Source organism: Glandiceps talaboti, chromosome 5 (genome assembly GCF_964340395.1).
Source record: "Glandiceps talaboti chromosome 5, keGlaTala1.1, whole genome shotgun sequence".
In the NCBI taxonomy this organism is placed as follows: Eukaryota; Metazoa; Hemichordata; class Enteropneusta; family Spengelidae; genus Glandiceps; species Glandiceps talaboti.
In genome coordinates this window covers 897,676-903,701 of record NC_135553.1, presented here as the reverse complement: position 1 = coordinate 903,701, position 6,026 = coordinate 897,676, and positions in this window count along the sequence as shown.

Below are 6,026 nucleotides of genomic sequence, written 5' to 3'. Positions count from 1 at the left end.
CTATCAAAACATGTCTGATCACCCATGGATATTTGTCTGCCTCTTGTTTGAAGCTTATCATCTATGATGGTTTCTGGTGGCTCAGCCAAACCTGCTCCTTTTTTGATCCAGAAACATTTGCTTGATTACTGCTGGCCAACTGTGTATGCATGAAGTATAACAATATATTATCTATTATATATATTGAGAGCTTTTGTTTGAAAATTGAAACTTTATTTTTTGTGTTAAAGAAAAATTATCAATTTCTACTGAGAAGCAAATATGTGTGCATTTTTTAACTTTAAATTCTGTTTTCACATTCTACAGCAAATACACAAAACCTTAACTAATATCACAACACAAAACACTTTATTCACTGTACATTCTAAATACCATTACAGTTGTCATGATTTGGATACAGTGGATATAAACTGCTTATGCAATAGTAGGTCTTGAATAAAATTCCAAGCAGACTTGACCTTAATTTGGGTATTTGAATTCTGCAGTGTGTTGCTTGTACTGGCTAATTCATTGACTTTTCCATGGATGCTGACTTTCTGTTTTTATCATTGTTTAGCCATGCATAACCACATTACTTTTAGAATCAACCATAGGCATACTTTTAGAAACCTGGATGAACAAGCGACCTATCCGTCAGAATAGCTCCGCTGTTGTTTTTAATTTAGTTTTTTATTTTGGTAACATGTAGAAGTGGTTCAGTTCTTCAGCTCTTCACTATGCAGTTTTGTTTTAGCGATGTTATAAAGTGGTTAGGGGTTTCATATGATGTCTCACTATAAAACACATTTTACACAGAGTTGGTAATGTATTGTACTTTTATACCATAGTCACCATTTTATAAAAAAAATCTACTGTTGTCTACTACAACTAGTACAAGTTGAATGTTGTTGACTTGGTAAATTTGTTAGAAAATTGAAATTCGAATTGCCTCAAAATTATTTTAGATCTTTAGGTATAGGTGGGTATAGAGTATAGAGTATAAGTGAATCATAGGTGTCCGTCAACATTTTTTATTTTCGTCATCTTCTCCAAAAGTAACAGTCAGAATACTTTGATATTTGGTGTGCATGTTCCCTGGGGGGAGGCTATTCAGATTTGTTCATGCCAAGTTGATCTGTGCCATTTTCAATTTTTTATGATTTTTTTTTTCAAAAATGATATTTTCATCATCTCCTCAAATACTACTTGTCAGATTGCTTTGATATGTGGTGTGTTGATGCGCAGAGGGTAGCTTACTCAGATTTGTTAATTTCAAGTCAGCCCATCTTTTTTTCTATTTTTGATGATTTTTTTTTGTAATTTAAAAAAAAATGAATATGTTAATGAGCATTATGGCTGACGCCATATTGGAAATCAGTCCAGGAGACTTTAAGTAAACTGCCACTTTTCAAAAGACACTATTGACGTCAAACAAGCAATGTAATATGTGCTATAGTCATAATTCTATGCATTGTGCGCCCAAATGACATGTGTTTGTTCCAAACAGGGTTGTAAACGTCAAATCCATATTCTGCACCCCTTCTACATAATCAGCCAGTCCTCAACACCCTCATTTGCATGCATCATGTGCATCTATCCTTCAGATTGTGACCGTTTACTCTTTGAATGGCTGCTCACGGGCCTTATTTTTGGGTATTTTTAACTCGACGTAACTTTCACTAGAGTCCACCATTTTGATCTATACATCCACATCGATGGAATAAACTACAATATTTTATTGTCGCATATGACGTGTATTACAAGTTTTTCCATACTAACAAACACCGATAACACTTTGTAAAACTACTATCGTAACATGGTTATTGTTCAAGTGTAGTGCTTGGTCGAAGAAATTATGAATTTCGACAGCATCTGATGGCCCACTCAATACATTGTAGTAGTTAACACCGATAACACTATGCAATGCAACAGGTTAACGGTAAAGTTGCTAGCGCTGACTGTAGTGGTTAACCTCACATTCCCGTTCCCTCAGTGTACTTCCTTCATAATAAAAAGTTTGAAGTTAAACAAGGTAACGTGTTGGTTTCACTCACTTTCTTTCACTTGTGTGATTGCCATCAAGCCATTTACATTGACACCTGGTAGGATGTGAATGTGAACCCAGTATATAAATGGTTACCTGGAGAGATTGAAAATGGTGACAGATTCCGAACTTCCACATAGACATATATCTCTTATATTCAAGAAGATATACTGATAACTGTATATACTTTCCCTGTAATTAAAATAACCTGTGCACTGATCATTAGTGAACACTGGAGACATGCCTACATGTGCTATGAAAATGGAGTCAAGCACTATCACATTGTCTTGTTCTAATGCCAGGCTGTGTGAGCAATGCTATGATATTTAAGTCCTACATCCAGTAATTTGGATCAAACTTAATTCAAAGATCATTACATGGCAACCATTTAAATGTCTAGGTTTACAATTATTTCCTACCAGGTACATATTTATATGGCTGAGTATCATTCAGTCATATCCTACTAGATACCCATCATATTACACAGATTATAATAATATACAAGAAACTTGTAACATTCATACACATACAAAAATAAAAAAGCACAGTAAATAGACAATATTCTGTATTTATTTATGCCAATACATATTTCTTTGAAACGTGACTAAATTGTCAAAGACAAGTTTTTTAACAACAAAACATCATGTAGGTACACAAACCTTTATTATGATGAACTCAATCCCATGAATCGTTAAAATAAAAGTCTGAAAGTTTGACATGGTTATTTCCCTATCATGACTATATTCACATCATAAAACAATTGGTAATTACACTACATGAAAGTCTAATTTACCCACCTTTACCCAACCATTACCCTACCTGTGACCCACCTAACCACCATCTCTGTCCAGGGGTAGTACAAGATGCAGTACCACTTTTGACTGTCGACAGCCCCCCGGGGAGAGATCACCAGGGGTAAATTAAGTCAAAGGTGGAACTTCGTTTCATACTCATCACATTTACATCTGCTGGCATTTTGTTGGCGCAGTTTTCATGTCCAAAGCCATAACTCAGACAGCTTGAACAGAGTAGTGATATCAAAAACAAACATATGAGGCCAATCAACATTAACCAGGTTTGAAAATGACAACATAAATTGCCAGTTCCTTAAAACCCAATCATAGCGGGGAGTATGTCATTTTCAATGACTTGTTGTATATGAAACATCAACATTCAATTTGTTGACACATATTACAGAGATAGCAATGTACGAAACCTGGCCTTCCCCGCATGTACAGTGTAAAACTCACATTTTAGCGTGTCACTGTCAAGTTTGCCAAACAGGATACTACGTGAGAAAACACATTTCTAAGATATCTACCATGAAAGAGTAGTCTGGGTTCCCGACGACCCGTATTGCGATTAACATTACATGATATCTCCATACTTTTAAATTGTAATGTTGATCGCAATACGGGTCGTCGGGAACCCAGACGAACGGAAAGAACGAGATACGTTATTATCTCACTGACAACTGGTAGTGGTACTGGCAATCGAGATTACGAAGGAAGTACACTGAAGGAACGGGAATGTGAGGCTAACCACTACAGTCATAGCTAGCAACTTTACCGTTAACCTGTTGCATTGCATAGTGTTATCGGTGTTAACTACTACAATATATTGAAGGTATGTATGTATGTTTGTATGTATGTATGTATGTATGTATGTATGTATGTTTGCATGTATGTACATAGAATATACAGAATAAACACAACTTTCCTATAATCTATCAGACAATGTGTCCCTCTGGGATGTTCTTCTAACAGTACTATGCATCTGTGTCCTTTGGCTTTGAGCATATTGAGTTAGTAATGCATCACTTTCCAATGGAAAGCGTGTCCTTTGGAAGCACTTTCAATACAATGTGACCTTCAGGTAGAATTAAAAGATTGAACAAAACAGTCTGCAAAGTTTATCCTCAGGACACACTCTTTTTAAGAAAAAAAAGAAAAGATGTCCTTCAATTTCCCCCAAAGTTTTATAGGACTACACAATACTAACTGGTTGACAACACTCAGTATGCAGCACTCTGATTTGATTTCTCGTCATTCCAAAAGTTCTAGGGCATAATTACTTCTTACATGAAATTTCACGTCACTTGTGCAAAACAAACAAAACTTTTGAAGTCTTGAAACCAAACTTTGACATTTATGACTGAATTTTACGGAAAAGGTTATTTGCCAGCCGATGGGCGAATAACAGATTTTTTTTCTCTATTTACCAGCCAATGGGCAAATAACAGATTGCCCTGTGACAAGATCATTATTATTTTCCTTCTATGACTAATAATCCAAGTGGCTATACGTTGTGGCTGTAAACCTTATATGTTACTATTAATCTAACCCATTGGACATTGATTGGTAACACTGGTAATGTTCTACATTGAAAGCTTCGCTAGATGTATTACTGGTACATTAAAAAAAAAATTGTTAGGTACAACAACTTGTAATATCTTACACCATGAACAGTATCGCATCACCTGAGGATAAATGTTTTTGTAGCTGTATACACGATAAATCAAATCAAATTGATTTTTTGGTCTGCACTCAAAAATCAGCACCCTCAATCAGGGCTATTACCATTTCAACCTGTTCCTGCACTGCTTATGGATAATATCAACCACTGGTTAACATGTACAATGTCAAAGTATTTTACCAATTTTCAGTTAATTTATTATTGCAGTTGTCTGGTCAAAAATGATACTACAGTTACACCAGTACAGTTTTAACATGGTGACATATTCAAAACCAAGCTTTTACTCAAGACTTTGACTTGCCATTACACTATCTATACAATATACTGTCTTTTTTTATGTATAATTGATGAATAATTTAGTGGATACATCTTGGTTATTTGATAAAAAAAATATATATCCCAGTTGCAGCTAGTGCAGGTTGAAATCTGATGAGATAGATTTATATTAGACATGTTGGTTACAAGATTGTTCCATAGTATAGTCTAAACAGAGCCTTTGGCTATTTCCAGCATTTCATTTGCTGAATTTTGTTTACTTGTAATTTGCTAATGTGACTTTGTTCCTTTCTGATGATAAAGCATTATTTTCATCAACAGTATATATATGTTTTACTGACATTATAATAACAGACACCATGAGTCCATGATTGTCTCTAAAACATTTCAGTATTTAATTAATTATGGACAAAGTGTACACATAATTATAACAAACGTTTAATGAAATAAAAAATGAAAATCGGAATAAAAATCCATGAATAAATAAATATCTAAATTCAAGTCCAAATTGTCAACTATGTTATATGAAAAGAAATGATAAGGTTGCCATCGTCTTTAACCCTCCATTATATTCCATTCACCTGGGTCTTTTTATATCGCCTTATAAGTTATATAGCCTAAATACTTACAAAATATCCATAAACCTTCCACGAGGTCTATGCAATATCTGAGACAATTATAAAATCATAAATTCGTTTGGAAAACTTATTATCAATGTCACAATATCAGGGAGGTGGGTGTGTCTCTAAGTTTTCTGAATCGTCTCGAACGGCGATTACCAAATTATCACGGTATGGTAAATACTAGTATTAGTCGAGAATCAGGAACTTGAATATTCCATAAATCACGCTACTACATCCTCAGACTTCGTAAAATTCGCACTTTCCATAGTTCTATGCACACCGTTGGCTTCATTCACGCACTGTCACTCTTCAACGTAATACGTGTTGTAATCGCCAAGCAACAAACACACGTTGTACACCTATACAAACACATGAATAAATACTAATTACATACGTACACAATATGCGTCATTTGTGACACTATGTGAGTAGATAAAGTAACACTACCCGAACTCATTTTTCAACATTTCGAAGGTTTGTAGTCTTTTCCTATGAATATTTCAGACTCTCTTGGATTTCTGTTAAGTGTTATCGACTTAAGAATTTTTGGACGCTTGATATAAAGTACCAGAGCCGAAAAAACACTCGTCATGTAATATTTATGTATGCTAATTTTAAGGATCATTACG